The following is a 25,065-nucleotide window of genomic DNA, read 5'->3' on the forward strand; positions in this document are numbered from 1 at the left end:
GACCCTGTGGAGGAAGACTTTCTGGTCGACACCTTTTCCACTTCATAAAGAACAGTAAATACCCTGCCCAAAGGGGTCCTTAAGCATGCTGGTGACATTTTTAAGGAAACCACCAGGGCCAGGGTATTGAGCCCAAGAATTAAGAAGAAATATAGACCGGCACCTGTGGACCCTACTTATATAAGAGGACAGTTGCTGTTGGACTCATTAGTTGTTTCTAATGCACGTAAGAGAGCAAACTCCCAGATTACAGGTGATGCTCCTCCTCCTGACAAAGAGTCGAAAGTACTGGAAACTTCAGGAAAAAGGGTGGCAGCGCAGGCAGCTAACATCTGGTGCATTGCAAACACTCAGGCACTCTTAGCCAGATATGACGGGTCCCATTATGATACCCTTGAGACACTGTTGCAACACCTACCAGATCAGTACAAGGAGGGTGCAGAACTGCTAATCCAAGAAGGAAAGCTTATAACCAATGCTTCCATCAAGTGCGTGCTAGACGCAGCTGACACCGCAGCCCGGGCCATTAACACTAGCGTCATGTTAAGGAGACATGCCTGGTTAAGAATCTCGGGATTCAAACCAGAAATTCAAACTTCTATCCTCAATCAGCCAGTTAACCCGGACTACTTATTTGGACCTGAGGTTGACACCACCCTTGAAAAAATTAAGAAAGACACAGAGACTGCAAAGTCTATGGGAGCTCTGCTTTCGTCGCTCCAATACTAGAGGACCTTCAAGAGGCAAGTCCACACAGCAGACACAGTACAATAAAGGAGGTACACAATCCACCTACAATAAAAACAGGGGCGGATATCGTGGAAACAACATCAAGGGCAGAGGAAGAGGAAACAACAATTCCAGATCCTCTGCCAATAACAAACAGTGACGCCCTGTCACTGCCCCCCGACCATATAACACCTGTCGGGGGAGACTACAACAGTTCCTGCCAGTCTGGAGATCCATCACCACAGGCAGGTCGGTAAGAGACATTGTCCAGTACGGGTATTGTCTGGAATGGACATCCACTCCACCCAACATACCACCAAGACACCGTCCTATGTCCGCAGAGCACTTACACTTATTGCAGCAGGAGGTCGTCAGCATGCTGCAAAAAGGGGCCATAGAGCTCATGCCTGTAGAAGACCAAGGCTCAGGGGTGTACTCTTTGTATTTCTTAATACCCAAAAAAGGACGGGTCTCTCAGACCTATACTAGACCTCAGGCCTCTGAACAATTACATTCTGTCAGAGCATTTTCATATGCTCGCCTTACAGCAGGTTCTGCCGTTACTCAGTCAGGGAGACTTCCTCGCAACACTGGATCTAAAAGATGCGTATTTCCATATACCCATACACCCATCACACAGACAGTATCTCAGGTTCACTATTCAAAAGCAACATTATCAGTTCAAGGTCCTCCCTTTCTGAGTAACAACAGCACCCAGGGTGTTCACAAAGTGCCTGGCGACAGTAGCAGCACACCTAAGGAGACAGCACATACAGGTCTACCCTTATCTGGACCTATCAACATAGTGTTCAGCTACCAGCGTCCTTCTGCCATTACATCTGCCATTACAGTGCTCAGCCCTGTACGAAATTGGCTCTGTATATGCTGGACCAAAGTAAGGTACAGTGTGCAGAGTCCACAGTCCCCAGAGGTATGACAGAGGCTAAAGTTTGATGTAACCGTACTTTCTAAAGCGGTAGCTTGGTCGAGCAGTAAGGCAGTATCCGAGGACAGTGTAAAGCATTTGTTGTACACCCTCAGCTAATGGTCTCACACACTCAAGAACTGAACTCTAGGCCAATTGTTTTGTATATAAAAATATATAGTTACTTTATGTTCGAGGCATATGAGCTGCAGATACTACTCTATGTATTAGGTCGCCACCTGGTGTTGGGCTCGGATGATTACATGTTGTCTTGGAAGAAGTCTTTTGTAGTCACGAGATAGGTGACTCCTCCCTTGGACGATAGTGCGCAAGAGCATCGGCTCCATACTTAATTGTTTTTTCCGCCACTGAGTTCGGATGAAAGTTTTCCGCTCCGGCTAGAAATAGACATTTCAAGTACTTCGAAGCACAAGAAACGTCCAAAAACTAACTTCGATACCGAATAACATTATTTCGATTCAATCAGCTCGATTCTGGTCGTCGACTCGGGCCGTTGGGCCTATCCACGCCGTGAGGCCTACACCTCATGGAAAGGACGCCATTCAAGAAATGCCTCGGGTGTGGAGCAAAGTTTCCACACGGTGACCACCATGAGCTCTGCAACCTGTGCTTATCGCCAGGACACGACGAATCCAGCTGTACAGCCTGCGCGTCCTTTCGATCCAAGAAAACCATCAGAGATCGGAGGGCCCCGTTGACACGACATGCAGAGATCAGCTCCCGAACCGGTGGATATTTTCGACGAAGAGGTTCCGCTTGTTCCTGAAGAAGATTCCTATGATCTCCAGATCGTATCCGAGGCAGACGACTCAGATGACTCCATACCATCGGGTCAGCGCATGAGTACTACTGCCCCTGCACCACACACAGCACCCAGATCGAAGGCAAAGGTCAACACTCTGCCTTCGGGGCCCAGTCGCGACCGAAAAACCACTTTGACAGCCCCGCCATCGAGCCCGGCTACGAAGAAAGTAACTAAGCCTTCCGGTACCTCGGTACCGAGCAAGCCGCATGTACAGATCCCACCAGCTCCCTCGGCACCGAAAGAAGTCTCGGCTCCGAAACCGTCGACTTCTAAAGACAAGGGTACGAAGCCAGCGTCCGACGCCTCGAAGCCGACAAGACCACGAGCTTCCACTCCAAAGACATCGTCTTCCATGCCGAAACCGACAAGGCCTGATTCCGACGCGTCCAAAGCCTCGAAACAGCCTACGGCACCGAAAACAACACCCTCGGTGCCGAAAATGACGCCAAAGAACACTGTAACAACTCCTAAGGCTAAAGACAAGCAGCAACCTCGCCCGGTACCGAAAAAATCGGCACCAACTAAGGATTCTAAAGCAGAAGAACTTTTCCAGCCAGATCCTCGCAAAAGAAGATCTACATCGACCCAAAAACAGGTCAGGTGTCCACCACACCACATAAGAAAAGGAAGGCAGACTCCGGTCGTTCCTGCCAAGAAGGACTCTGCCACATCCTGATGCACCCTTCTTCACCTATAGTTCCTTCTCCTTCATCTCCTGCTCCTCTTAACAATTCACCACAGATTTCTCCTTTACATTCTCCTCTTTTGTCACCACATTCACCTCAGAATGATGATATAGTTTAGGGGGAGGGATGGACACAGATGAGCCTTTCCCATACTCTACAGATGACAGTCTGGGAGTACCCAAATCCACAGAATATACCAGACATTCCTGACCCACAGTCATACCCATCAAAACCTTCTCCCCCAGAAGATAACATTGGATTTGGGCACCTATTAAACAGAGCGGCCATTTACCATGGGGTCACTATGGATTCTGACGAAGCAGAGGAAGATTTCCTATTAGACACTTTTGAACAATCACAGAGATCTGTTCAAATTCTTCCTATGATTAAAGGGGTCATCAAACATGCTCCAGAAAATTTTAAAGACCCTGTACGTACCAGGATTTTAAACCCTAGGATTGAGAAAAAATATAGGCCTGCACCTGCAGATCCAGCCTACATTAAAGGGCAACTACCATTAGATTCCCTAGTTGTATCCAATTCTAGGAAGAGATAAAACTCACAAACGTCAGGTGAAGCTCCTCCACCTGACAAAGAATCCAAGGTCATAGATGCCTCAGGCAAAAGAATAGCCGGACAAGCTACCATCATATGGCGAATAGCTATTACACAAGCCCTCCTTTCCAGATATGATAGGGCTCATTATGACCAGCTAGAAAAACTGCTAGACCAACTTCCTGACCAATATAAGGCACAAGCAAATGATCTTATACAAGAAGGGAAACTCATTTCTAATGCCTCAATCAAGTTCGCACTAGACGTTGCAGATACTGCATCTAGAGCTGTAAATACTAGTGTAGTACTTAGAAGACATGCGTGGCTACGCATTTCAGGATTTAAACAGGAAGTCCAAACTACCATTTCAAATCAACCATTTAATCAAAACCAATTGTTTGGACCAGAGGTAGACACAACACTGAAGAAAATGAAGAAGGATACAGACACTGCCAAATCTATGGGAGCTTTGCAGTCCACACAAACTAGAAGTTCCTTTCGTCGCTCCTTCTATAGAGGGGGCTCCAAACAAACGGGTGCAGACAACACAATATCCTTCAAATCCAACACGCAAACATCCTCTAACAAAGGATATTTTAGAGGAGGATATAGAAGGGACAACAAGGGAAGAGGTCGGGGAAACAATAGTAATCCAACCTCTTCCACCACAAAACAGTGACTTCCCCCTGCTCCCCCAACAGCATTCCACTCCTGTCTGGAACTCCATCACAACAGACAAGTGGGTAAGACAGATTATCCAGTATGGCTGCTGCCTAGAACTTACAGAAACCCCCCCTACACATACCACCCAGGCAGTGTCCAATGTCCACAGAACACCTTACTCTGCTCAAACAAGTTCTGTCACTTCTACAAAAGGACGCAATACAACTAGTTCCTTTACAAGAACAGGGAACAGGGGTTTACTCGCTGTATTTTCTAATTCCCAAAAAGGACGGGACACTAAGACCAATTCTCGACCTCGGGCCCCTAAATCATTACATACAGTCAGATCATTTTCATATGATCACTTTACAACAATTGCTTCCACTCCTGCAACAAGGCGATTTCCTTACGACGCTAGACCTAAAGGACGCCTACTTCCACATTCCTATACATCCTGCTCACAGGAAGTATCTATGGGTTCGAGGCATGTGGGCTGCTGAATTCATATCTGTGCATAGATCGCCACCTAGTGTTGGGTCCGGATGATTGCGCATTGTTGTCCTGAAAGAGTCTTCGAAGTATCCTCCCTGGACTACAGTGCGCATGGGCATCCACTCCATCCTCAGATTTTTTTCCGCCATTGGGTTCGGATGCATATTTGTTAACTCAAGTTCGGAATCGATAGAAAACTTTCCTTTTTGCCAAAAGGCCTTTAGTTATCGTCGGTATTGTCTTTGCGATCGGTGCCCAGTTCTTGTTCCAGCTCTGTTCCCGAGCCGGACATCCAGAGGAGCCGCGTGGCTTTTCGGCACTGAAGGCCCGGTCGACGCCAGAGGCCTTATCGACGATCCATCATGGAACGGAGCCCTTTCAAGAGATGTCCCGTTTGCAACTCCAAGTATCCTCACATCGATGTCCACCCGGTGTGCAACAAGTGCCTATCTCCGGATCACGATGAAGCCAGCTGTATGGCTTGTTCTCGGTTCCGCTCCAAGAAGACGATGCGACTTCGACGAGCAGCGCGCAAGGAGGCCCAGCAGATGGCTTCTGACCCGGTGAACATCTTCGATACCGAGGAGGATGAGGGAGTCGAGCAGGAAGTTCGAGAGAACCGGTCTGATCCTGCGTCGGAGGTCGACTCCAGTTACGACGCAGATGTTGAAATGGTTGATAATGAAGTCGTCGACGAGGTAGGAGACGATGATGAGGCCTTTGGGGCCGTGTGTAGGAAGGTAGATCCTGACTATGGTTGCCCCCAACTTTTTGCCTGGTGTTTTGCTGGTTTGCAAAGATGGTCGCAGTGGCAACGAGGGTCCCAGATGCTATTCAGGACCCCAGGCCTACTGCTCTCTCTGTAAAAGGGATTCCGTGTACCTTAGGTGCATTTACCAATTGGTACTGGGCCACCTTATCAGACCCTGTAACTCAGGGCATAGGTGTACCCAGGGCCTACCAGGGGCTGCAGCATGTATTATGCCACCCCTGGCTGGCCATCTAAATCTGACACAACTGGCTGCACGACAGCTGGGGCAAGGTGGTGTAATCACCCTTTGCTTTAGATATAGTATACCTATATCTAACCCTAAAATGGACACATAGATTCCTATCAGTCACTCCTATGGCAGGCCTTGACAATCCTGAAGGCAGAGTGCTTGGAATCATGTGAGATGGTGCTCTGGCATGAGCTGAGCCCGTTTGCAGCTTGCGGAACCAAGTCCTAATAGCTGTTCCATGATAACGCATACCATATACTCTTAAGTGCATTATAATCCTCGCGGTTATATGCTAACTCTGGTATTGCTTTATCAAAACATGTCGAGTAAGGTGTCATACGAATTGGAATACTAACCCCTCGCCAATTCTGGCGACAGGGTTAGCATTCCACCCTTCTAGAGGGACACGACATGCATGTAACTGTGAACCCCAGTTAAAGTTAACTCGAGCCTCAGCATCACAAAATGGATGCTGCCACCACAGACACAAGTCTGACCCCCTGCAGCTGGGAGTCCTTCCAGCGAGGAGAGCTTGGACAAAGGGTTTCCTGTCAGGGGCGGTGCTAGCACCATCCCAGACAGGGTTTTGTGTATCCTGGGTAGGCAGGGCTTTAGAGGAAGGTGACTGCAAGTGGCACCCCGGTGCTCACTATGCATTGGCGGGCTAGAACCAGTTCCAGGGGCACACCAGCCCCTGGCCTGGGGAAAGTCCGGCATGGGAGAGGGGTGTAACCACCCCCCTTCCTGGTCCCACCCATGGGCAGGACCTAGTCGCATGCCAGCCCCTTTTCCTTGTATAAAGATAGGAGCGGGCCCCCTTCCAAATTAGATCATCTTTGAGTCCTGAAACTACTTTCTACGAAAGGAACTCTCGACTTCTTCTCAAGATTTCTCCCTTGTGACTAAGGAGTAGTCACCCTGCACCCGCAGGCACCATCCAAGAACACTGTGGCTTGCTGCACGTCCTTCCTCCGGAATCCGACTGACCGGCACGACGAGACCCGGCTTCCCTGGCACCTCTGACCTCTACCTACCTCTACAGCTAAGCTGAGAACCGTAGGTGCGACGAGACCTCGAGGGACCGGCCATCATCAGAACTGCACGACTTCTATCCAGCACGACCGCCAAGGGATCCTCGAGTGAGTGCTTTGGGGTCCGAGAAGCCCCGACCCTGAGCCGCTCCAGCACCGAAGTCCAGCCCCCCAGCATCCACGAGATCTGCGTGGGGCCCTTCTGCTCTTTGCTGCTCACCGCGTTGTCCAGGTCACTTGCCCGTTGGCTACTGGCCCGTTTGATGACGAACTTCGACATTTCTGCCGCTGGTCTGGTTGCTCCAGGCTGGCCCTTGCTCCCCTCCAACAGAGGAGCACCCCGGACCCTCCTGGTCCACTCCAGACACCACCTTAGGTCCACCGCGTGGGCTTGCATTTGCCAAGACTTGTTCCCCCAATCCTGGGCCCAGCGACGTCGACAGCAGACACCACCGTGGGACAGCTCGCCTTCCATCCTGGTCGCCGACAACGCCTCCTGGTCCGAGAGACTGCAGAGCACAGCGTCGCCCACTCACCTGGTCGAGGTGACTCCATCCGGTGCCATCCTGGTGCCCATCTAATCACTGGCTAGTGATTCAGAACTTGGTCCCCTCTGCTTACAGGTATCCATCTTCATCAACCCAGGCTTGGGTTGCATCGATCCATCTTCACTGGTCGCCTGCCAGCAACTTCTTTCTTCAGGCTCCTGGTTCGTCAACGAGGATTCCCGACGACACTTGAACCCTATGCAGCTGCAGCCACAGCCCTTGGGCTAGGTAAACCGAGTACCACGGTGCTCCAGCGTAGATCCACTCTCTAAGTGTCTAGATCCACTTTCGTTTTTGACCTACCTAGTCGGGTTCGCCCGAGAACACTAACTTTTGCTTTTACTAGCCTCCATAGACTTTGTCCCGCATCCCGTGTGAGAGTGCACACTCTGCACCCGAGTCCCCTAGGCCTCCTGCTAGTAATCTGAAGGTTCAGTAGTCCAGTCCTAGCGATTCCAAACCCTATGAGATTAGTACTTACCTGCTAGTAATTTCGCATTCCACTTTTGTAGTATATGGTTTTTCGTGCCCCTCGGGCATTTGTGTAAATTGTGCAACTTTGCGTATTTTCCTAAGAGTTTTGTTGTGTGCTTAGTACCCTGTCCTTATAAAGAGTACAGGGCTGTTGTGATCTAAATAAATACACTGTTTATTTTCATAACACTTGTGTGGTGTCCTTTCACTTGGTGTTCAAGGGGTATATGTGATGGTATAACAGCTGGCTTAACACGCCCTCTAGAGTTTAGCCCGAAGACTGCTCGTATCCATGCTACTAGGATAGCTGGTCTATAAGGTTGACTTACAACCAATCATCAATAAGGGTTGTTTGGACTGATACAAAGTGCTCACTAGAATAGTGAACATTATATATCAGGCCAACTTCTCACACGTGGAAGATAGCACGAGCGAGGAGCTAGGCCCAACCGTTGGTACGGGGGCCGAGACCAAAACACTCGATAAGGCTCAGGTCGAGGGATCGTAACATGGCCTTACCCGAGATCGTACGCTTAGTTCTACAGCCTCGCCTCAAGGCCCGGCTACGGACAATTCTAACGAGCCATCGGGTGACCGATCGAAACCAAAAGCATCGGTGTCTACACAACCAAAAGCACTGGACACAAAATCGAAACCAAAAGTGCGTATTGCTTTGGTCGGCTCGAAGACCTCTGAACTGTCAGACAAGGCTAGAAGCGGTACAGACCTCGAGTCCACACCTGGCGGTGGCTCGAAGGAACCCGTCGAGTCAACACAGCCGTCCGCCTCCTTTTCGAAGCAGGTGTCTGACTCGCTGAAACGCATTAAAGAGAAGGCTTCTACTGTCGGACCGAAGGCTACTCCACCACCAAAGCCGGTCAGTAAACCTCCAAAATCGTCGGCACCCATCCAGTTCACACTGCTGACGAAAGTGGTACCTAAGGCCTTTGCCCCTAGGACGGCCGTCGAAGCGACCAAGAAGGTGTCCACGGGGCAGAGGCCTACAACTGCAGAGGTGGTCACCAAGCATCGACAGCCTCCGCTTGAAGATTAGTCGAGGCAATTCAATCGACGCTGAGATGGGTAGACTTTCTATTTACAAGCGAAAGATTGCCCCTGAACAGCCTATGGAGTCATATAAAATCCCATTAAAGAAGAAGAGGGATTCTGCTACTTCATCTCTTCTCGTTGAACCTATATCACCACATGGCCAAGACACTGCTCCTATCTCGCCCACATACTCAGACGTGGAGGCAGGGGATGGTGACAATGAGGAGTACAGTTATCCTATAGACACTGATCCTGAAGATCACACTCAACCCTGGGCAGACGCTGCTGACCCAGGAGATCCACAAATTGCCCCGGACAGTCATGTCTATGCTGTGAAAACCTCGCCTACTGAAGACACAGCGGCGTTTAATGCACTTATTGAAAGGGCTGCCAAAAATCATCATGATGTCTAGCTCCATGCTGACCCTATTGAAGAGGATTTTTTGTTTGACACCTTCTCAACCTCAGAGAGAACTGTCATGACTCTACCAATGCTGAAGGGTGTCCTAAAACATGCTGCAGACATTTTTAAGTAGACCACAAGGGCGATAAACCCCAGAATTGAGAAAAAATACAAACCGGCACCTGGGGACCCTACCTATATCAAGGGACAGCTGCCGTTTGACTCTCTGGTTGTTTCCAATGCCCGGAAGAGGGCAAACTCACAAACAGCGGGTGATGCTCCTCCCCCTGACAAAGAATTGAAAGTGCTAGAAGCATCAGGAAAAAGGGTGGCAGCTCAAGCGGCCAATATCTGGCGCATCTCCAACTCTCAGGCACTCTTAGCCAGATATGACAGGGCTCATTACGATACACTTGAAACCCTGTTACAACACTTGCCAGATGAATATAAGGAGGCAGCAGAGATGCTGATACAGGAAGGGAAGCTTATATCAAATGCACCTATCAAGTGTGCGCTGGACGCAGCAGACACCGCGGCCAGGGCAATTAACACAAGTGTGATGTTACGGCGACATGCCTGGCTGAGAATCTCCGGTTTCAAGCCCGAGATACAAACCACCATACTAAATCAGCCTGTTAACCCTGATCACTTATTTGGCCCAGAGGTCGACACTACCTTGGAAAAAATCAAAAAGGACACCGAGACTGCAAAGTCTATGGGGGCTCTACAGTCGCAGCAGCTCAGGGGTGGTTCTTTTTGTCGCTCCAGCAATAGAGGATTTTCCAGAGGCCAGCTGTCCCAGCAGACACAATACAGTAAAGGAGGCACGCAAACCACCTACACCAAACAGAGTAGAGGTGGCTATCGTGGAAACAGCACCAAGGGCAGAGGTTGTGGAAACAGCTCCCGATCCTCCGCCGCTAACAAACAGTGATGCCTTGTCACTGCCCCCGACCATACCACACGGGTCGGGGGAGGCTACAACAGTTCCTGCCAGTCTGGCAATCCATCACTTTAGACAGGTGGGTGAGGAAGCTTATCCAGTACGGTTATTGTCTGGAGATAACATCCACTCCACCCAACATACCCCCAAGACACGGTCCTATGTCCACAGAGCATTTGCAATTATTGCAGCAGGAGGTGGTAGTCATACTGCAAAAAGGAGCCATAGAGCTCGTGCCTGTGGAAGAAAAAGGTACAGGGGTGTACTCGCTGTACTTCTTGATCCCAAAAAAGGACGGGTCCCTCAGACCCATATTGGACCTCAGGCCGCTAAACCAGTACATTCTATCAGAACACTTTCACATACTCACATTGCAGCAGGTTCTACCGTTACTCAGTCAGGGAGATTTCCTCGCAACATTAGATCTGAATGATGCATATTTCCATATTCCGCTACACCCGTCACACAGAAAATACCTCAGGTTCACCATTCAGAATCCGCATTATCACTTCAAGGCCCTCCCTTTCGGAGTGACAACGGCACCCAGGGTGTTTACCAAGTGCCTGGCGACAGTGGCTGCACACCTACCGAGACAGAACGTTCACGTCTACCCTTATCTGGACGACTGGCTTATCCAGGCAAAGTCGGCCAAGCAGTGTGCCGCCCACATGTCCCACACCATTCACCTTCTTCACGATCTAGGGTTTTCACTGAATTATCCAAAGTCCCGCCTTCAGCCCGCCCACGTACGGCAGCATCTGGGCGCGACAATAAACACTCTGGCAGCCACGGCTCAGCCAAATTCAGCGAGGATACACAGCATGCAATTGCTGATACAGAAATTCAAACCTCAACACTCGCTTCCAGCGAAAGTGTTCATGCAGTTGATAGGCATGATGGCCTCTTGCATCTTCATAGTCCCGCACGCGAGACTACACATGCGTCCGCTTCAGGAGTGCTTAGCACGTCAGTGGAATCAACCTCACGGACAATTAAAAGACCGAGTGTTGGTGACCGGTCGCGCGTACAACTCTCTGCATTAGTGGAATCCACAAAACCTTTGCAGGGGTCGACCGTTCCAGGAGCCTGTGCCACAGATTTATTTTATTTATTTATTTTTAATATTTCTAAAGCGCTGCTTATACCCGTAGGCGTCTTGGCGCTGTAAGCCAGTTATTTGTGAATGACTCTGAGCAGGAATGATTATTGGGTGAACAACCAGGTTTTCAAGAGTTTACGGAATTGAAGAAGGGTGGGGCTTTGTTTGATGTTGAGTGGCAAGGTATTCCATAGCTTGGGGGCAGCTACCAGGAAGCGGCGATCGCCCCAGGTGACAGTTTTGGTGCGGGGGGTGACTAATTGATTGAGAGTGGCTGACCTTAGGGCTCTGGAAGGTTTGTGCATTTGTAATTGGTCTTTTAAGAACTGGGGGCCTTGGTTGTTGAGTGCCTTGAATACAATACATAGGGATTTGAATTGGATTCTTTTCTGCACAGTGAGCCAGTGAAAGTCCTTTATGCTGTTGGAAATGGATTCGAATTTGGTTTTGCCAGCGAGCAGGCATGCTGCCGCGTTTTGAATGGTCTGCAGTTTGGTGATGACTCTAGATTGAGCATTTAGAAAGAGACCATTACAGTAGTCCAGGGAGGACAAGACAAGAGAGGTGACCAGTGTCTTGATGGCTGAGTCAGGAAGGAAAGGGTGTATTTTCCTGATCATCTTGAGCTTTAGGTGCGCCGAAGACACCGTTTTATTGGCATGGTCCATGAAATTTAGGGCATCATCGAAGATGATGCCAAGGTTCCTGACTTTGGCGGCAGGCGTAGGAGGCGTACCGAAGGTCTCAGGCCACCAGCTTGAAGGCCAAGCTGGCAGGAGTGTTCCAAAAATGAGTACCTCGGTTTTGTCAGAATTCAACTTTAAACAGTTGCTAGACATCCAGTCTCCTATATCTAAGAGTCCTTTCTTGAATTGTTCGGCCACTTGATCTCCATCCCCTTTGATTGCCAACACTAGTTGGGTATCATCGGCGTAGGAGGTTAGGCTCATCCCATGTGCTTTGATGGTTTTAGCAAGGTCCGACACGTAGATATTAAACAGTGTCGGACTCAGGGATGAGCCTTGAGGAACGCCGCATGGAGCTGAGAGTTGGGCCGATTGAAAGGGTCCTAGGATGACAGCCTGCGTTCTTTTGGCAAGAAAGGACGCAATTAGGTTTTTGGCGGTGTGACAGATTCCAAAACCCTCGACCCGGTCGACCAAGATGGTGTGGTCGACCGTGTCGAAGGCTGCAGATAGGTCTAGCAAAACTAGAATGGCTGTGCCCCCCTGGTCCCTGATTACCCTGATATCGTCAGCAGCCTTGATCAGGGCTGTCTCTGTCCCATGGAATTTCCTAAATCCGAACTGGGTATTATCCAAGAGATGATGTTTTTCTATAAAGTCGGAGATCTGGGAATTTATTGTTTTTTCGATCACCTTCGCCATGAAAGGGAGGCTCGCAATGGGACGATAGTTTTTTAGCTCACTTTTATCAAGGGGTGGTTTTTTTAACAGGGGTTTTAGTAACGTATTTTTAAGGGGGTCTGGGTAGTTGCCTGATAGAAGAATGGAGTTGCAGACCTGGGTGACCACTGGAATGATAGCCTCCATTACCGGCCGGAGTACTGAGAGTGGGCAGGGGTCCAGAGGTGATCCTGATTTGATGGAGGACAATGTGGCTTTTATTTGATCTGGGGTGACTGGTTGAAAGCTGGGGAATATGTTGGCTGGGGGCGGGATGGGGAGACTGACTGTGCGCGAGGGTGAATTAGCAGCAAAAGCCTGGTAAATATCATCTACTTTGGTGTAGAAAAAGGAGGCAAGAGCATCACATAACGATTGCGATGGAGGGGGAGTAAGATCAGGGGCGTTACCTGATAGTACTTTGGTAATTTGGAACAGTTGTCTGCTGGAATTTTTGGAGTTCTTGATTTGGTCGCTGTAATCTTTTTTTGCTTTTGTTATCATGGCTTTATAGAGAGCCAGTGCTTCCTTGTAGATGATTTTACTGACTGTATCATAATCCTTTCTCCATTGTCGTTCCTTATTGCGATTTATTTGTTTTTGTGCCCTTAATTTGTCGTTGTACCAGGGGGCGGTTGGTTTAGATCTGTTTCTGGACCGTTCTTTAGTAGGGGCTGATTGGTTCGTAGCCTTGCCCACCCAGGTGTAAAACTGCTGGAGAGCTGAATTGGGCTCTGGGGACAGTGTGGGACGGGTGTGTTCCAGTGTTAGTTTTAATTGGTCATGGTTCATGTTTTTCCAATCTTTAAAGGATTGTTTGGGCGTGGGGAGTGGTCTGTTGCCGCACTGGTTGTGCGTAATTATTTTTGCGAAAATGACGTAGTGGTCCGTCCAGGGCATGGGCAAGATGTTTGTTATTTGCATGCCTTCTAGATTAGAGAAAATGGGGTCCAAAATGTGGCCCGCTTGGTGGGTGGGGGACATGACACGTTGTTTCAGTCCTAGAGTTTCAAGATCAGAAATAAGGGTAGCAGAGTCAGTTAAGTGAATAAGGTCTAGGTGAAAATTTAAGTCGCCTAGGATTGTAAAAGCACTTTCTGTGGCTACAGATTCCATCATGGAATTAATACTGGATAGGAACGCCGCTTTGGATCCTGGGGGTCGATATATCAGAATCCCCTTAAAATTAAACTGGGGAGAAGAATTAATGGCAAATTGCATAGCTTCACACGAGTTAGATGGAATAGGGGTTATTCTGACAGGGTAGGAGTCTCTGGTTATGACGGCCAGTCCACCTCCTCTTTGTTTGGGCCTATCCTGACAATAAGCTTTGTATCCATCTGGTACTGCGATAGCCAGATCAGGTTGTGAAGTATCGTCAGTCCAGGTTTCGGTGAGAAATAGTACATCTAATTTAAAATCGGTGATGAGATCGAAGACCTCCTGCCTATGCTTTCCAAGAGAGCGTGCATTGATGAGAGCTATAGATATGCTGACTCCTTCCTCCTGGGTATTAGTTGCAGAATTGGAGTTAGAAAGAGGAGGAATAGTATAATTACAGTGAGGACATGGGGTGGCGAGATTCTTATGGATCTCTAAAAGATTAATATCTAAGCAGCTAGAACTAATGGGTGGCCTGAGAGCAAGGAGACTTTGGCTAGAGTACTTTATGCCGGCTTCTGACCTTTGTGAGACAGGGGTTGTGGCCCTAGGCCCGGTCCCGGCGCGGACGGGCGCAGACGGGCTTGCCTCTGGCGCGCCACCGGCGCGCCCACTGCGCCCGCCCGCTGCGCGGACGGGGTGTACCTCCTGTCTTATACATCCTGGGGGCGGGAAAGGCGGGAGGGCTGGATTGACTAGAGCGCAGCCCTTACCTCCTCAAGATGGCGGGTGAGGTGGGTCAGGTCACGTGACTGTGACCGAGTTGGGCAGCGCTGTTGTCGGTGACTGCAGCAATCACGCTATGCACCGCGCGCTCGTCACAAAAGGTAAAGACAGTTTTCTACAACCGGTTCTGTATTTAAAAATACACAAAGTGAGAGCCCTATGCACGGACAATCACGATCTCAGCAAGTGTTTTAAAGGCGTTTTAAAAGCAAAGAATAGTAAGAGAGTCCTCCGGCTTCCGCCTCAGAGGAGAGCAATTTAACAAATAAAAGGTTTGCCTGTGAGAAACGAATCGACGACGACTGACTCATCTCTCCAGGGATGGGGAGCTCATGTACTCCACTACACAGTGCAGGGACTATGGACCGCGCAGCAGAAGAAGATGCACATCAACCTTCCAGAACTGATGGCTATCTTCATGGCGATGAAAGCATTCAAAGTACATCTGTGCAACAAGGTTGTGTTGGACGGACAACATGACGGCCATGTACTACATACAGAAGCAGGGAGGTACACACTCTCCACAGTTGTCTCATCTGGCTCAGAGCATGTGGAAGTGGGCCATTCAGAGGAACATCTTCCTCATGGCGGAACACCTCCCGGGCAAGGACAATCAGATGGCGGACCTACTCAGCAGGTACAGCCACCAAATGCACGAGTGGGAGATACATCAATCAGTACTCCAGCCGTACTTCCAGCAGTGGGGTCATCCAGAGATAGACCTGTTCGCCACAAAGGAAAACGCCAAATGCCAAAGCTTCGCCGCCAGGTTCCCTCAGTCGCAGGGCAATGCGATATGGATGAATTGGTCAGGCATATTTGCGTACGCTTTTCCCCCAGCACCTCTAATACCGCTGGTGGCACGCAAGCTAAAGCAACACTCAATGACACTCCTCCTGGTTGCTCCAACGTGGGCACGCCAACCATGGTACACCACGTTTCTAGAACTATCCGTGGTACCGCATCAAAGGCTGCACCTCACACCCAGGCTTTTGACGCAGAGCCATGGCGACATTCAGCATCCAGATCCGCAACAACTCAACCTGGCGATCTGGCTCCTGAGGTCTTAGAATTTGGCTACCTCAACTTGCCTCCTGACTGTATGGATATCATAAGGGAGGCAAGAAAGCCCACCACCAGAGCATGTTATGCGGCAAAATGGAAGCGGTTTGTCATTTATTGTGCCGACCACAACATCAACCCGCTAGATGCATCTACTCACAACATCATTTGTTATCTGTTACATCTATACAAATGCAATCTGGCCTATGCTTCCATTCGTATACATTTGTCCGCAATAGTAGCTTATCTCCAAAACAGGCAGCATCTCTCGCTTTTCAGAGTGCTTGCCATTAAGGCCTTTCTGGAGGGACTCAAACGAGTTATTCCTCCCCGACACCCACCAGCTCCTGAATGGAACCTAAATGTGGTCCTCACCAGACTGATGGGTCCAACCTAAGGAATTCATCCAGAATTTCCGAAGTACACAGCACTTGTACCATCTCCCATTGGACATGGAAAGTGGCTTTCCTAATAGCAGTCACATCGCTACGACGAGTTAGTGAACTTCAGGCACTAACTATCCAGGAGCCATTCATACAGATTCACTCCAACAGGGTGGTACTCCGCACTAACCCTAAGTTTCTGCCTAAAGTGGTTTCACAGTTCCATATCAATCAGACTATAGAACTGCCAGTGTTCTTCCAAAATCCTGAGTCAGTGGCAGAGAGAATGCTCCACACATTAGACGTCAAAAGAGCTCTAATGTACTACATAGATAGGACCAAACTGTTTGTTGCCTTTTCGCCACAAAACAAAGGCAACCCCATTTCCAAAGCAGGTATAGCCAGGTGGATCGTTAAGTGCATTCAGATTTGCTATCAAAAGGCCAAGCGCACATTAACGGTTCCCCCCAAGGGCCCATTCCACGCGAAAGTTGGGGGCCTCCATGGCTTTCCTTGGAAATATTCCTTTAGAAGACATATGTAGAGCAGCCACATGGTCTACCACACACACATTTACAAAACACTACTGCGTAGATGTGCTCTCCAAACAGCAGGCAGCTGTAGGGCAGGCTGTTCTAAAAACACTTTTTCAAACTGCTGCAGCTGGCACGGGCGGCCGCTGCTAATGGAGGGACTGCTATGTATTCTATGCACAGATATGAATTCAGCAGCCCACATGCCTCGAACCGAATATGCTACTTACCAGTATGCATCTGTTCTTGGCATGTAGGGCTGCTGACATTCATATCGCCCGCCCTCCTCCCCGGTGCCTGTAGCAGCTGCAGCACTCAGAATTACTCTTAGCATGGTCATCACTTCCGGTGTTACACTCCATCTTTGCCACAATGGCGAAAAACAATCTGAGGATGGAGTGGATGCCCATGCGCACTGTAGTCCAGGGGAGGAGCCACCTATCTCGTGATACTTCGAAGACTCTTCCAGGACAACAATGTGCAATCATCTGGACCAAACACTAGGCGGCGATCTATGCACAGATATAAATGTCAGCAGCCCTACATGCCAAGAACAGATGCATACTGGTAAGTAGCATATTCGTTTGTACTGGAAGGACAACATTATCAGGTCAAGGTCCTTCCATTCGGAGTGACAACAGCACCACGAGTATTCACAAATTTTTTAGCAGTAGTAGCAGCACACCTCAGGAGACAACACATACATGTCTTCCCTTATCTGGACGACTGGCTCATAAAAGCCAAGTCATTCAATCAGTGTGTCCAACACACACAACAGACAATTAAGATGTTGCACGACTTAGGGTTCACAATAAACTACACCAAGTTGCACCTGATTCCATGTATTACATGACAGCCATGTATTACATACAAAAACAGGGGGGGGGGGGGGGGAGGGGGGGGACACTCTCTACAACTGTCCCAACTCGCACAGAGCATTTGGAGATGGGCCATTCCACAAAACATTTATCTGTTGGCAGAGCACCTTCCACAAGTTCACAATAAGATAGCAGATCTGTTGAGTCGGCAGACACAACAAATTCACGAATGGGAACTACATCCACAGGTTCTTCAACCATTCTTTCACGAGTGGGGTCATCCAGACATAGATCTGTTCGCCACACACAAACCCAAAATGCCCAACCTTCGCCGGCAGGTTGCCACATCCGCTGTCCAAGGGCAATGTGATATGGATGAACTGGTCAGGCAGATTTGAGTATGCTTTTCCGCCCATACCACTAATACCATTAGTGGTTCGCAAGCTCAGACCACAATCCCTAAAAATTGATCCTGTAGCTCCCACATGGGCACGCCAACCGTGGTTCACCACACTGCTAGAACTCTCTAGTTCCACACCAAAAGCTACGTCTGACTCTATCCCTGCTCACACAGAACCATGGAGACATCAGACATCCAGACCCAAGTCAACTGAATTTGGCGATCTGGCTCCTGAAGACTTAGAGTTTGGTTATCTTAACCTACCACCAGACTGTATGAACATCATTAAAGATGCCAGGAGACCTACTACCAGAGCTTGCTATGCTGCTAAATGGAAGAGATTTGCCATTTACTGCAATAATAATCAAATTGATCCCCTGCATGCTTCTATCCAAAATATAATTTGCTACCTTTTACATTTACAAAGGTGTAACTTGGCATAGTCATCCATACGCCTGCACCTTGCAGCAATTGCGGCATATTTACAAAACAGACAACATCTGTCTCTTTTTAGAGTACCTGCAATTAAAGCATTTATGGAAGGATAAAAAAGAATCATTCCACCCAGGTTACCACCTTCTCCAGTGTGGAACCTCAACGTGGTTCTTACAAGGCTCGTGGGACCCTCTTTTGAACCTCTACATATGTGAACTGTAATTCCTCACCTGGAAAACAGCTTTCCTTATTGCTATCACCTCTCTTAGAAGAGTAAATGAGATACAAGCATTCACAATAAAAGAACCTTTTTTACAACTACATCGTAACAAAGTAGTTCTAAGAACTAATCCCAAATTCCTTCCAAAAGTGATTACTCCTTTTCATTTAAACCAATCTGTAGAGTTACCAGTGTTTTTCCAAAACCCTGACACACTCTAGATGTTAAGAGCTCTTCTCTACTAAATCTTTTCGAAAAACAAAACAAATATTTGTATGTTTCTCTCCACCTCATAAAGGCAACCCCATCTCTAAGGGTGGAATTGCAAGGTGGATTGTAAAATGCATGCAAGTCTGCTATCGAAAAGCAAAATGTACACTAACAGTTCCTCCTAGAGCGCACTCCACACGCAAGCTAGGAGCCTCCATGGCTTTCTTAGGGAACATCCCCTTAGAAGACATATGCAAGGCAGCAACATGGTCTACAACACACACCTTCACTAAACACTACTGTGTTGATGTGCAAGCCAAGCAGCAAGCTGCAGTAGGCGAAGCTGTTAACTCTTTTTCAAACAACTGCAACAGATACAAGCGACCACCGCTAGGGGAGACACTGCTGCAAAATCAATGCATAGTGTAGTATCTGCAGCTCGTATGCCTCGAACGGAAAATGCTACTTACCAGTATGCATCTGTTCTTGGCATGTGGAGCTGCAGATCACTACACACCCTCCTGCCTCCCCGGGACTTGTATCTGCTCTAGTTTCTATCTTACTTAGATGCACACGCATGGACATCTTTTCTTTACTTTTACTAACTCCATCATTTCCCATCATGGCGAAAAACAATCTAAGGATGGAGCCGATGCCCATGTGCACTATCGTCCAAGGGAGGAGTCCCTATCTCGTGACTACAAAAGACTTCTTCCAAGACGACAACAACATGCAATCATCCGAGCCCAACGCCAGGTGGCGATCTAATGCATAGTGTAGTGATCTGCAGCTCTACATGCCAAGAACAGATGTATACTGGTAAGTAGCATTTTCCTTTAGAACCACAGTAGGTATCATAAATACTTTCTCAGAATGAGATGTTGCAATTGAATACTTTCAAATAGCAGTTGACTTTTGAATGCAATAGTAAGTTGTTGCAATATGCAACACAAGTTTAAACACAAAATAACATTGAGCTCAATTGGAGTTTTTAAGTATATGCAATAAAATCACTTTAAGTATGTTTTTCTAACTCGGGCTGGATCGTAAATTCAGCCCTGGTGCATTTCCTGTAAACAGTTGAAAGAAATCGTTTTTGTTATACAGGCGATTTTTACGGAATATTTGTACGTTTTGAAAATCAACACAGAAGAAATTCTGGTGAAAACCTGGCAATGTATTCCTATGGAAGTACTGGGATTTCTCCTGATTGCAGGTGAGTAAATTCGTTTTTGATGTTCGGACGATTTTTAAGGAATATTTGTAAGTTTAAAAAATCCACACTTGGAAGAAATTCTGAGTGAAACCCAGCCAATGTTACCCAATGGAGAAAATCAAGTTATCGGTCTTTGGGTAAGTACTGGGCTGGCAAAGTTAAGGTTCTGGGGGTAGACTCAGGAGTCTCCCAGGATCAGGTATGTACAGTTGTTACACCCTCAGCAGCACAGGGGCAGTTGGGTGCAGAGTGAGAAGGCCCAATGTTATCCTATGGAGGATAGCGGGTCTTTAGTTGGTGGCTGCTAGCAGGCAGACCACACGGCTGTGGGAGCTGAGCTCCTGGTCACTTACACAGGGCAAATGGGGAAGTAGAGTAGGGTAGTTACTGTGCTTCCAGTTGCACTTGGGCGGCTGGGTGCAGGGTGGTTTTGGGCCTTCAGGGGCCCAATGTTAATCAATGGGAAAGCTGGAAGTTGAACAAAGGCTGCAGGCTCTTGGACGGAGATTCTTCAGGTACGACCACTGCTTCGAGAGGTAAGTTGGGATCTTGGAGGATATGTAGACACCCAAGAGTTGGGCACAGGGGGCCGAGGGACGCCGGGTGCAGGGGTGTCTTTTGGCGTTGGGAAATCTTACCCTCAGCTGGTCGTTGGAGGAGTCCCTTGTTGTGAGGCTGCAGGCGTCATCAGGATCGTCCTTGGGCACTGGTTTCATGGCCACAATCGCTAGGGAGACTTCCTCGTGGTGTTTGTTCACTCAGGCACAGGCCGGGCATGGCGAGTGCAGAGAGTGCTGGATTTGCGGTTCCTGGATGTCACCAGGGGTGGTTGCTGTTTGAGCAGAACCACTGCTCATGGGAGTCCCAGTCTTTAGATGAGCAAGGCAGGCAGGTCCTCCGGATTTTCGAGTTTGCTGTCCGCACGAGACGCTGGGATTTAGCAGGAGCAGGTTCAAGGATCAACAGGTCGGTGGTGCTGGGGCCAAGTCAGTTGGTGTTGTTTTCTTGTTAGCAGCTGCATGACAGGTCTTATTTCTTCTTGTTCTTCTTTCTTGTTTTCAAATCGGGATCTGAGGAAGGAAGGTTCAGGGTGCCCCTAAATACTAAATTTAGGGGCGTTACAGGTAGGGCAAGGGCAGGGACCAATGGGTCCCTGTCCTGGGGTGAGTACACCCCCTATCCTGGTCCTCTCCTGTGGGAGGGGGGCAGGGGGCCTATCTCAGATTGGGCAGGGCTCCCCATCCTCAAGATGGCGGGAACCCGGAGTTATGCTTCACCTCGCCTCTCCCACCTGATGGGTGGGGTTGGCAGAGGCTGGCACACCCCTTTCCTCACTTAGTGTTTCCCGCCTGTCTTCCCGCCAGCGTGGGGGTCAGAACCGGTGGGGGCCCGGCGCAATTGGCCTGGAGAAGCTCACAAAAGGCGGCATGCCTTTGAAGCTTCCCCTGGCCATCCTGGGGGAGGAGGCTTGGCACCTCGTACCAGGATGTGCATTGTTTCAGGTCCCCGACAGCAGCAAGCTCTCGACCCAGGGGTCCAGAAACATGCCTGGTGGTAGCAGTCTCGGTAGCCACACAGTCTGGAAACTTGGAGTTGGTTAGATTTCAGGGGGCATCTCTAAGATGCCCTCTGCAGTACATTTCACATTAAATTCAACACTGGCATCAGTGTGAGTTTAATGTGCTGAGAAGTTTGATACCAAACGTCAGTTTTCAGTGTAGCCATTATGGTGCTGTGCAGTTCGTAATGACAACTTCCCAGCACCATCTACTCTTAATGGCATCACTGCACTTACAGTGCCCAGGAATGGCCCTGGGTACTGTGGGGGCATAGGTCTCATGGGCCTGTGCCCACGCCACTGGCATAGTGCACCCAGCTAGAAGAGTGACTGAGTTATGCCAGGGCAGTGTGTTTGTGGGCATGGCACACAGTGATGTGTGCCATGTCGACTCTGTTTAGTTCTGCACCAGGACACTCAGCCTGCTAAGTGTGTGTGTGTGTGTACACACACACACCATGCAAGACAGATGGCACTTTCTCACAAGTCCTATATGAACTTACCTGCTTGTACTTACCGGTCTGGTCTTCAAGAGATTTCAGGTTTGTCTGTTCCCAGTTGGCAACTACGCTGCATAAATGCTACATCCAATATGATCTCCAATGCGATCTTCAGGAGTCAAATTCCAAGCCGCTCCATGTGTCTCTAATCTGAGTTATTAACTTCTACTCAATCCTTCTTAATGGTGCCTAGACTACAATAAGGCTCACAGTAAGCAGCTCCCCAATAAATATCTGCAAAATACCCACAGGATCCAGACAGGTCCTCTAGTACCCTACTACCGGCTCTACCTGCTACTCTGCCGCTCTTACCATCATTTTAAGCTATCATTCCAAGTCCTCCTAAACACCATGGCGGAAAAAGGCCCCAATACAAACGCTCCAATGGTGAACCTGCGTTATCTGACTCTCCCATCAAGGCTAAAGCCGATGTGAACAGCACAATGGAAATGATCCTCAAGAAATTTGCAGATGTCCATGATTTAGCTAAATAAACCAAACAGAACACGGATGCCATGGAATTAGAACTTACCCCAATCCGTGCTGACATGAACACAATTAAATCTAAAATTACCGCTGTAGACCAAAGAATAAGTGATGTGGAAGATTCATCGACCCACATCAGCAAAAAGATGAAATCACTTCTGGCTGTCACCTATGGCTTTAAACGTCAAGCAGCCGAGCTGGGAGACAGAAATAGGAGAGGCAATATGAGTATTTTGGGCATTTCCGAGGGTACTGAAGACTCAGTGGAATCATGTATTGGATTTTTCGTGAACTGGATCCCCCAAATTACGGGCATTAAGTTCCACAACACTCTAGAAGTAGACCAAGCACACAGAATTCCGACCTACAATTCAACAACGAGGAAAACACGACCAATCAATCTCTGCAAACCTTTACGGTATCAACACACAGAAGCCATCCTCCGCTTTTCACATAAAAATTGCCAGATAACCTGTTATGGTAAAAAAATAACTTACACAAGATTACTCAAAACTTACTGTGCATACAAGAAAAGGCTTTCTGCTATTAAGAGACAGGCGACGTGACAAAAACATCCAATTCTCATTTGCCGGTCCTGCTAATTTTTAAATTCTAGAGAACTGTAGATTCCACTTCTTCACAGACTTGATCGATCAAACTCTCAAACTGCTTGGACTGCCCTACCACACAAGACATGGACCACTTGACCTCCTTCTCCAATAAGAGAAACTTGATATCCTTTTTATTTTCTCAATATGCTGATAAGCTTAAACATAATTTCCGATGCTGGCAATTCATTAACAAGCCACTAAACATGTTTGCCACTGTGATGTTACTGTTTTGTTTTTGATTTGCTTACCATTAGTATCGAGAGCAATAGCTAGATTCCGGATTCCGGATAAGATTCCTGACTGCATTTAATTATCCTATTGTTCAATCAACACAGAATGTACATACAAAAAGTTTGCTACTAAGATTCCTGACTGCATTTAATTATCCTATTGTTCAATCAACACAGAATGTACATACAAAAAGTTTGCTACTATATATATATATAAATATATATATATATATATATATATATATATATATATATATATATATATATATATATATATATATATACACTGTATAATACTTTATAATTTATTCTCTCTCCAAGTTGTCAGTTCGACGCTCCTGCTGTCGCAACTCCATCAACGATGTCTTCAGGGTTAGGGAGGGGTGGGAGGAGGGTGAAGCGAGGTATTGGGGCTTTTTGGATTTTACTTTGGGTATTCTCAGTTGTTTTACTAATCTCATTTCTACTATCTTTTTGTTTATTCTTATTACCTTTCCGGACCTGCTGCTCAATGTACTCACTGCTGCATATTTTCCACATTCGGCAAGAGTTCCTATTTACTGTATATCCTATATATGCTGGTAGTGCTACTGAATAATCAACAATAAGCATTAGTCACCCCCATACATCTACTCTTCATATGATAGTCTCCCTGGTACCCTGGTCAGTCATCGTACTTTACATAAGACCAGATCAAGCCGGCATCGCTTACATATGCAATGACCCTCACCCCTGGGGGTCAGATACTAGTCTGTGGGGGTGGCAGGCTGGTCAGGACCAGTCAGCCAGCACACTAGTAGTTGGTAGGCTTTCAGGGGGGACCCTTAAGGTGCCCTCAGGGTGCATGTATTAATAAATCCATCACTGAAATACGTGTGGTTTGTTAACATAATATGTTGGATACCAAACATCTTGGTTTTCAGTGAAGCCATCATGTAGCTGGGAAACTTGTTTTACCAGTGTCCAGCACATGTTCTACAATTGCTTCCCTGGTCACTTGTACTGGCTTTAATGGAACTGACCAACACAGGGACATATTTGCTAATGCAGGTATTTCTTCACATGTAGTACTAAGCACCCTGCCTTAGGGATGTCAGGCCTGATGTAGGGGTGACTTATAATTATCACATGCAATGATAGGAGATGTGTGACATTGGCAGTCTTGCATGTATTTGATGAGAGGTCCCTTGGCATGGCACAATTTGTGCTACAGCGCCTAGGAGCCCTCTTTAGCACCTATAGCCCTAGTAACCAGGGTACCATTTACATAGGATTTAGAGAAGTTGCCGTTTTGGGAAAAAGCTGGCACTGGGGACCTAGATAGCTGGAACCCAGTGCACTTTCAGTCAAAATCACAACATTTACCAGGCAAAAAATGTGGGAGACCATGTCAAAAAGGGGCACTTTACTACGCAGCACTCCTTCTGAATGTCTTTTGGTTTAATTTTAAGCACATGCATTGGGTTCTCATATTGTTTTGGCCTAATAGATGGTAAAAGATAAAACAAGTCAGAAAAATATTTATTGTATCACCTTTTACAAGGCTCGCAGAGAGTCTTTTGCAATATGACTTGAATTGCACAAGAATATATTTTAAGGGAGTTCTAAATCTTTTCTGATGAAAGGTTATCAGAAGATACCACACACCCATTTGCACACACAGCAGCTTGTCACAAAGCTGGCTT

The 25,065-nt window shown here is 47.8% G+C and overlaps 1 protein-coding gene across 1 annotated transcript in view; it reads left to right on the plus strand.

The window, feature by feature from the left end:
* Positions 1 to 25,065, plus strand: part of SCAF4 (SR-related CTD associated factor 4) — a 915,362-nt gene that overhangs the window by 287,560 nt on the left and 602,737 nt on the right. The window lies entirely within an intron of this gene.

Source organism: Lissotriton vulgaris, chromosome 8, assembly GCF_964263255.1.
Source record: "Lissotriton vulgaris chromosome 8, aLisVul1.2, whole genome shotgun sequence".
Classification (NCBI taxonomy): Eukaryota; Metazoa; Chordata; class Amphibia; order Caudata; family Salamandridae; genus Lissotriton; species Lissotriton vulgaris.